The sequence below is a fragment of the Denticeps clupeoides genome, chromosome 19 (genome assembly GCF_900700375.1).
Source record: "Denticeps clupeoides chromosome 19, fDenClu1.1, whole genome shotgun sequence".
In the NCBI taxonomy this organism is placed as follows: Eukaryota; Metazoa; Chordata; class Actinopteri; order Clupeiformes; family Denticipitidae; genus Denticeps; species Denticeps clupeoides.
In genome coordinates this window covers 16,824,936-16,834,930 of record NC_041725.1, presented here as the reverse complement: position 1 = coordinate 16,834,930, position 9,995 = coordinate 16,824,936, and positions in this window count along the sequence as shown.

Genomic DNA, 9,995 nt, shown 5'->3' with positions numbered 1-9,995 from the left:
GCTCATTTATTTGAACAATTTCCAAAATTCCAAGAGAAATTTTGATGGGCCTGTCTGGGCGATTTTCGTAGGAGTGCGGGCATAACCTCCTGAGCTGGTCTCAGCTGTGAAATCAAGTGTTATTAAAATATCTGATAGAGCAGGCAGTGATGTGAAATTTGTTGACATTTAGAACATGTTGAAAAGATAGCATGTTAATGTTAGCATGCTAACATTTAAAAAATGCTAAAAGGGCATGGCCAAGGTGTGTCACATTAAATTTGGTGTTGTTTGGAGCACATTTAAAAAGTAGCATGTTAGCATGCTAATGTTAGCATGCTAATCTCAAAAACGCAAACAGGGCGTGTCCAAGACGCGTCACTGTAAATTTGGTGATGTTTAGAGCATGTTTAAAAATTAGCATGCTAATGCTAGCATACTAACATCAAAAACACTAAAAGGGCATGTCTAAGATGCGTCACGTTAAATTTGGTGACGTTTAGAGCATGTTTAAAAATTAGCATGTTAGCATGCTAACATCAAAAATGCAAACAGGGCGTGGCCAAGATGCGTCATGTTAAATTTGGTGACGTTTGGACCATGTCAAAAAAATGAGCATGTTAGATCAAGGCATAGCATTCTAGTGGCCGAAGGACAGGGCGTCCCTAATAAAGTGGGCGAAGGACAGGGCGTCCCTAATAAAGTGGGCGAAGGACAAAGCGTCCCTAATAAAGTGGCCGAAGGACAGGGCATCCCAATTAATGTGGCAGAAGGACCGAGCATCCCTAATAAAGTTCCTGAAGGACAGGGCGTCCCTAATAAAGTGGCGAAAGACAGGGTGTCCCTAATAAAGTTACCGAAGGACAGGGCTCCCTTTGCTGGCAATGACACAGTAGCAGTACCACTTAAAAGGGACCCTTTTTACAAATGCTACCAGTGCTAAAATTAGCATTCAATATATTGCAATGGGAAATGACACATTGACACTTTTTTGTTTTTCCAAAATTGTGCATGATCCGTAAATCAGACAGAGACAAACAATATATCAAAACATTGGTCTTGACGAGATCTACGAGACAACATTAAATACTTCTTTGTATGTCAAACTGTCTGGACACAAAGTCCAAATAAGTTAAATTTTGGACTAGGATAATAAACGCATTCCGAAAACGCTTTTTGGGGAATTGCGCGCACACCGTAAATCCGACCGAGCCAAGCCATATGTCAAACTGTGCAGAACGAAAAGCCACACGATCTGACATGAAAGTCGTGTGTGCTGTGAACCGTGCCATCGCAAATTCTAAGAAACCGAAGTTTTTCACACTGTTAATGGTTTGCGTTTAAAGGTGCCTAAAACTGGTAACTTCCCTGAAGACTAGCTAGATCTTAGGTAGCTGGCTGGTTAGGTAGATTAGGAGCTGGAGTTCCTAGAATCCCACAGGAGCAGACTGACTCTGGTATACATCCCAGTGAGCCGTAGTTGGGTCTGTGTAGTTTCTCTTTGTTTTGGTGGGTTTTTACCTGCATATTGTTCACTGACAGAGAAAGAACTCAGTTCTCTTGTCTATAAGCTGCTGAAGAGCACCTACTCCAACACAACAAGGAGCGAGGAAGACATTAAGATTAGATTAGATTCAACTTTATTGTCATTACACATGTACAAGTACAGGGCAACGAAATGTAGTTTAGGTCTAACCAGAAGTGCAATAAGCAGCAAGTGCAGGATACAGTTCAAATAAGTTAAGTTATATATATATATATATATATATATACATAAAGTGATATGTGCAGTACAAAGTGATATGTGCAGTACAAAGTGATATGTGCAGTACAAAGTGATATGTGCAGTGCAGTGATTATCAAGAGTGAATGGGGGGGGCAGAGGAGTTCAGCAAGGAAACAGCTCTGGGAAAAAAGCTGTTCCTAAGTCTGCTGGTTCTTGTCCGTGGTAGCCTGAACCGTCTGCCTGAAGGCAGGAGAGAGAACAGTTCGTGGGCCGGGTGGGAGGAGTCCTTAAGAATACTGCGAGCGCGACGCAGGCAGTGCTTCCTCTGGATGTCCTCAATGGATGGAAGTGGAGTCCCTGTGATGCGCTGGGCAGTTTTCACCACCCGCTGCATCGCCTTACGCTCAGCAACAGTGCAGCTTCCATACCACACTGTGAGACAGCTGGTAAGGATGCTCTCTATTGTAGAGCGGTAAAAGTTCAACAGGATGGTAGTGGGTAGCTGGTTCTTTTTTAATGTTCTCAAGAAGAAGAGGCGCTGGTGAGCCTTCTTGACCAGGCTGGAGGTGTTAATGCTCCAGGACAGGTCCTCTGAGATGTGGGTCCCCAGGAACTTGAAGGATGTAACAGGCTGCACAGTCATCCCATTGATGTGGATGGGATCATGCGAGCCTCTTCTCTCCCTCCTGAAGTCCACAATGAGCTCCTTGGTCTTGGTGGTGTTTAGGAGAAGGTTATTTTCTGTGCACCAAGTGGCCAGATGCTGGACCTCCTCCCTGTAGGCAGTCTCATCGTTGTTGTCGATGAGACCTATCACCGTGGTGTCATCTGCAAACTTAATAACGGAGTTTGATCCATACATAGGTCGGCAGTCATGGGTGAAGAGGGAGTAGAGGAAGGGGCTCAGCACACAGCCCTGTGGTACACCAGTGTTGAGCGTGACAGTAGTGGAGCGGATGTGGCCTGACCTTACATGCTGTGGTCTGCTGGTCAGAAAGTCCATAATCCAGTTGCAAAGTGAGGTGTTGATGTCCAGGGCTCTAAGTTTAGAGATTAGCTTAGAGGGGATGACAGTGTTAAATGCTGAGCTGAAATCAACAAACAGCATCCGTGCATATGTGTTTTGCTTGTCCAGGTGTGTGAGTACAGAGTGCAGCGCTATGGAGACTGCATCCTCTGTGCTCCTATTGCTACGGTACGCAAACTGGTGTGGGTCCAGAGTTGGTGGGAGGAAGTCCCTCAGATGTGCCAGGACTAACCGCTCGAAGCACTTCATGATTATGGGTGTGAGTGCTACAGGGCGGTAGTCATTCAGGCATGTTGGACTAGAATGTTTCGGCACTGGTACAATGGAGGTAGATTTGAGGCATGTTGGAACAGCTGCTTGGGCGAGGGACATGTTAAAAATGTCCGTGAATACGCCAGCGAGCTGCTCTGCACATGCTCTAAGTACGCGCCCCGGGATGCCGTCTGGTCCAGCAGCCCTGCGCGCGTTTATCCGACTCAGTGCAGTGCAAACATCTGAGGAGGTGAGTATGATGGGCGAGTGGTCGGTAGATGAGGGGATCTTGACAGCAGGTTGCTTGTTGTCTCTTTCAAAGCGAGCATAAAAGTCGTTGAGCTCATTCAGAAAGAGGACATCTGTGGTTGTGGGGGCTGAGTTGCTGGGCTTATAGTCTGTAATGGCCTGAATGCCCTGCCACAAGCGTCGAGGATCAGCATTGGAGAAGTATTCCTCTAGCTTTAGTTTGTAGCAGTGCTTGGCCTTTTTGATGCCCCTCTTCAGGTTCGCCCTGGAAATGCCGTAGGCCTGTGCATCACCCGATCTGAAGGCATTGTTGCGTGCCTTCAGCAGGAGACGCACCTCCTTGTTCATCCAAGGCTTCTGATTAGGGTATGTGGTGATCTGTTTCTGAGTAGTAACCGTGTCTATGGTGGTGTTAATGTAGTTCAGAACAGAGGAGGTGTAGATGTCGATGTCCGTGTGAGAGCCACAGGTGGCCTGTGAAGCAAACATACTCCAGTCTGTGTGTTGGAACCTGTCCTGGAGTGTGATGTCAGCCCCCGCTGGCCACACTTTGATGGTCCTCACTGATGGCTTCACACGGTTGATGAGGGGGGAGTACTTGGGGGTGAGAAACAAAGAAAGGTGATCTGATTGTCCGAAGTGGGGGAGGGGGGTCACAGCATAGGCTTCAGCCATGTTTGTATAAACTTGATCCAGAGTTTTGTTTCCTCTGGTGTGACAGAGAATGTTTTTATGAAATTTAGGAAATACCGTCTTCAAATTGGAATGATTAAAATCGCCCGCCACAATGTATGCAGCCTCTGGGTGATCAGTCTGTTGTTTACTGATGGCCGCATGAAGTTCGTTCATAGCAAGCTTGGCATCAGCATCAGGAGGAATGTAAGTGGCAGTTATAATGGTGGATGTGAACTCCCGCGGCAGATAGAACGGTCTGCACTTAACCATGAGAAACTCTAGGTTAGCTGAGCAGTGTCTCCCAATGATAGTAGAGTTCGTGCACCAGGCTTTGTTAACATAGATTAAGAAAGTCCACATAAAAAAGTCCACGACTCCTGTGTCTCTAGCTTTTACAGCTGGTCACAGGGAGCTGAAAACCTCTTCCTCTGCACAATAGTAAACGGCACTTTTTACACTTTGAACACGATTTGTGGGCGGGCCGCATGACCTACCAAAACAAACAATATGTCATCTTGTGTGGAGAGGTCAGGCGTTTGGCCTTTCACGGTGTGACGTCCCGTGGCAGACCATGGGTGGTTTCTGTTGTGTTTTTGTGTGTCTCTCTCTCTTTCTGTCTCTGTAATGTTGCAGGGTGGCTCCTCATCAGCCCATGATTGGACTCCTCCCACTTCCTGACATGATTGGTGGGCTGTAATCAGGAAGAGGATTCAAAATGGCGGCTGCTTTGGTGAAGAAGAGAGAGTTGGTGAAAAGAGGAGGAGAGTGTTTGGTGAAGATAGACTGTTGGTGTGAGAGAAGAATGTTGTTGGTGAAGTGAAGGATTAGGACGAGAAGATAAGACTTAGATTGCCCAGACCTGTTTTGTGTTTCTGTTGTTGTTTAAATGTCTTTGTTTGTAATAAAAGATTAGCATTAAGTGTTGCGTCGTTTTTGGAGTTTATACTCATATGTCCCATTTGTAATGTCCCTGACCCTAGACCGGGGACGTAACACACGGTCTTTGCGTGGCAGCCTTGAATGTAAGACATGTCCTTTTTTGCCATTTTCCCAGTTTTCCATTTTTTTCCGGGTTTTCCAAACCCCCGTTGGTGGCACCAACTCGTACCATATCTCAGATCGTAGGACTCGGCGAGGCTTTTGGCCTTGCCTCGATTTTCGGGTCGCTATCTTCAGCGGTTAGCCTCAGGGAGCCAAAAACGTGTTCCCCAGCACAATAGTAAATGGCCTGTCGTTATGACAGGCCCAAATTAATTTGGTTATTCACAAATATATCAAACAAGTATTTGCATATGTTTAAATATATGGCTCCTCATTGGCTTCTGAAACACTTTTAGTGTCTTAGTGCTAATTTGTGTTACTATTTAGACTTGATAAATCAGTTTAATTTAGTTTATATCTTTTGGTTGAGAGATTACCTGCATATTGTACACTGACAGAGAAAGAACTCAGTTCTCTCGTCTATAAGCTGCTGAAGAGCACCTACTCCAACACACCAAGGAGCGAGGAAGACATTAAGAAAGTCCACATAATACTGTCCACATAATACTTCTCTTTATGATTCCGCTGGCTTCCTCATAAGTCTAATTTCCAAAAGTTTTCAATATCAATGAAGAAACAAATTGCAGCGCATTTTACCTTTCACACTTCAGCAGTACATAACTCCACTTTTTAATTTGATTCATTTTCCACCTCCTTTTTCTTATTTTTGTTGCTTGATGTTCCCATTTTTGATTTCTTGTCGGTGGGAAACGGTTCTCTTTTGTGTTGTTACCTTTGTTTATGAATATTATGTTATAATCCGTTGTTTCTTTACGTTTGACGGTCTTCGCATGGCGGTCTTTAACGTTCTTTAATGTTCATTTTTGCCATTCTCAGCACAATAATAAATGGTCTGTCTTCCTGACAGACCCAATTATGTTATAATATATGTTTTGGAAATTTCATAAATATTTTTTTTTAAAGAACTCAGGGGAGGCGTTAGGAGGGAGATTGCAACGAACTAAAAAAATAATTATAAAGAACTACATTCTGATCTTGATTTATCGCTTTTTCTTTCAAACAGAATGCAGGACATCAAGCAAAAATTATTTAAGTTGTAATTTCATCTATTAAATACCAGATACAATGTTAGTGTTAATTTATGGAATCTACTAAGGCTTTTTATGGTTCAGGGTCCAAACGAAGAAGGTAATGGGTTGTGAGGACCCGAGGTGCCGAACCACAGAGACAGAAACTGTGTTTGTTCTTTCGCCAGATGAGACTCAGGACATTATGGTAGAGGGCGATGAACTGATGAGGAGGATGGACAGGCTACAGCGAAAAGAGGAGACCTACCAAGAGTTAGAACGTAGCTTCTGCGAAAGGGAGGCCACCTTGAGGACGAGGAAGGTCATGTTACAGCTATGCAAAATGGACAAAGAAAAGTTGGACAGTGAATTGTACAACAGTGAGGCAGACTTGATACAGCAAAGAGACGAGCTCAACCAAAAGCTCCAACGTGACTATTACAAGAGGGAGGCGGACTTTAAAAAGAGGGAGGACATGCTACAGAAAAGAGAGGTGGCCAACCAAGAGTTAGAACGAGACTTATACAAAAGACAGAAGGACATGCTACAGAAAAAAGAGGAGGCCAACCAAGAGTTAGAACGAGACTTATAGAAAAGACAGGAAGACTTTAAAAAGATTGAGGACATGCTACAGAAAAGAGAGGAGGCCTACAAAGAGTTAGAACGAGACTTATACAAAAGACAGAAGGACATGCTACAGAAAAAAGAGGAGGCCAACCAAGAGTTAGAACAAGACTTATGCAAAAGACAGGAAGATTTGAAAAAGAGTGAGGACATGCTACAGAAAAAAGAGGAGGCCAACCAAGAGTTAGAACGAGATTTATAAAAAAGACAGGAAGACTTTAAAAAGAGTGAGGACATGCTACAGAAAAGAGAGGAGGCCTACCAAGAGTTAGAACGAGACTTATACAGAAGACAGGAAGACTTTAAAAAGAGTGAGGACATGCTACAGAAAAAAGAGGAGGCCAACCAAGAGTTAGAACGAGACTTATACAAAAGACAGAAGGACATGCAACAGAAAAGAAAGGAGGCCTACCAAGAGTTAGAACAAGACTTATAGAAAAGACAGGAAGACTTTAAAAAGAGTGAGGACATGCTACAGAAAAGTAAGGAGGCCTACCAAGAGTTAGAACGAGACTTATACAAAAGACTGGAAGACTTTAAAAAAGGTGAGGACATGCTGCAGAAAAGAAAGGAGTCCTACCAAGGCATTCCTTTGTTTTTTTTTCTGTCTGCAAGCATTTTTCCTATATTCATAAAACTTTTATCCTCTTATTCACCTCATTCACCTTCACGTCATATTCGTGACCTTCTTCTTTTTATTTCTCACCCCCTTTTTCCTTACCAGATTCCATTGAGGAAGAGGAGGAGAGCGATGCTGAGCAGCACGACAGCATCTTCAGGCGCATGGAGGAGCTGCAGGTTCACGTGGAGCAGGAGATGGGCTTTGAGGCCTTTACTGAGGCCTACAACAAGATCAAGGTGTCAACTTCGCTCTACACAAAATTTATTTTGCAGGCACTGAATATGTGAATATTCACTATAAAATAATGGGAACGGGTATCTTAAAAACCTCAGATTACAATTTTTAATTTGATCTCTTTTGTGTTATTTAATCATCATATCTGCACTCTTCTGTTTAACTCTATCTTGTAGGCCATTCATGAGGATGAGAACATTGAGATTGGCTCCAACATGGTGCAGAACATCCTGGGTGCTGAACACCAGCACCTGTATTTCAAGATCCTTCACCTGGTCATGGCTGATGGGGTTTTCCCCAAAGGTGGGTGCATGAGAGACCGGAAGAGAATCTTTTTAATACGTAATGGATTTCCTGATGCTCACAGCAGCTGTTGCTTTTTTTTGTAGATGACATTATCTATGCTTTTTTTAAGGAAGGTTTTATATTTTATCCTTTACAGGTTAAAGCAACTAAATAATGTTTCTTGTTCTGCTTTTTCTCCTATTCCAACAGATAATGATGAGTAAGCGCATACTTCATCTGTTCTGCTAGCAGGGTCAGACAATCTGTTGGCACACTGAAGTCTTCCCAGAATGCACCTGAGGCTGATTTGAGCCCCATTATGGAGGGCGGTGGTCTGTAGAAAAGCGGTGTCAGGCATACATTTACATTTACAGCATTTATCAGACGCTCTTATCCATGCATGGGTGTTTCTCTCTCTCTCTCTCTCTTTTCTCTCTTCCTTATGTAGGTATGAAGAGGTTTTGTAAGTAGATCTTGTACTTGACCAAAGTCTGATATTCATGCCATATGTTCAACATTAGACAGGGGAGGTCTTCTCCTCAGTTGTGACCTTGCCAAGGTTCCTAAAAATTAAGGGTCAGGTGCTCATTTTCTTTCCAGATCCCACATCTGCCAGACCACACCAGTCTCAACTTTTTACAAACCAGTTTGACCTCCTTTTCTCTATACTTTTATATTGGCTGTTCAGAAGCAGTTCATGAAGGTTTTTTTTGTTAACGCTAACTGTCATGTTGTCGTTTACAATGTTGCTATGGTAACAACTACATCACACTACGGTGAAAACTGTTATTATGGCTTCTGTCAGGATGGATGGAGATTGCTGCAGTGTAATGAACATCCCCTTTGTCTTTGATAATGGACTTTGTTTTTAATTATTTAAATAAATGGTTTCATTTACTGAGTATCATTAATCGTTATGTTTGTGGTTGAACATAAATCAAGGTTAAAACTGAATAGTACCTTCCACTGCCAACTGAGCTGTGTGCTGTGCACTTTCACTTTGACATTTTGTGTGTCTGGTCTTCTATTCTCAAATACACATAATTTGTTTAAAGAATATTAATAATAGAGCAGACTACCATATACTACTCCGATTTTAACACTGATTTTACTTGTATTGTACAGGTTTAGATTTACCGTTTTAAACCTTTGACTGTCTATAATCATATATGACCTATGTTATGATTTTGATAGCTTTGGGTGTTGTGCATTTGATTCAGTCTTACACATACTTCAAAGTAGGGCTGCAACAACGAATCGATTAAATCGATAAAAATCGATTACTAAAAGAGTTGGCAACGAATTTCCTAATCGATTCGTTATGTTGCTGTGACGCGGAGACGTTTGATTAATAACTTTATTTGAGCGCGAAGCGGAGTGAACACACTCTGTCTCTCTTGCGCACAGATGCTAGCAGAGTTTGGCGCCTCATAGACTGCGCAGCAGCAGGGTAAGTCACTACAGAATCCTACTTTTGTTCCGTTTTGAAGTGAGGAACGTAATGTCCCTGGTGCTGGTGTTTAACTCGCCGCGGAGGAGAACTAGACGGGGACTTACAGCGCCACCTACAGGTGTGGAGGGGGGATGAAACAGCGTTCGGACTGTTCTCTGCGTCTCCGCGTGGACGACTCGCCTATTGTGTCCCTTAGCAAGACACTTAACCCTAAGTTGCTCCAGGGGGGACTGTCCCTGTAACTACTGATTGTAAGTCGCTCTGGATAAGGGAGTCTGATAAATGCTGTAAATATAAATGTTTACCCGTCATCCAGCTTGACAAGCATGACAAGTTAGCGTTAGCTCGTTAATAACAGTAGTAAAGCAGAGGTGCTATAGTTACTTTGCATTAAAAGACTAAAGATATGTTTTTATTCACTAGCCTTTTTTGGACCATTCATTTTTTGTAATGTATAGCTACACAGCAAAAAAAGCTTTTCTTACCTAGTAATTTTGTTTAGTTTCCAGTCCAAATATCTAAAAAATCTTAAATCAAGATTACTAGACAAGAAAAAATGGCATGAGAAAATTAAGTGATGCTTAAAATGTCTGTTTGAGATAGTTTTCTTTCCCCATTGGCAGATAATTTTGCTTCATTTTGAGATGTTTTATCAGAAAACAAGACATCATTTCTTATGCTATTTCATCTGTCTAGTAAATGTATCTTGTTTTAAGATTTTTTAGAGATTTGGACTGAAATCAGGACAAAACTACTAAGTTAGAAAAGCATTTTTTGCAGTGTGTGTGTGTGTGTGTCAG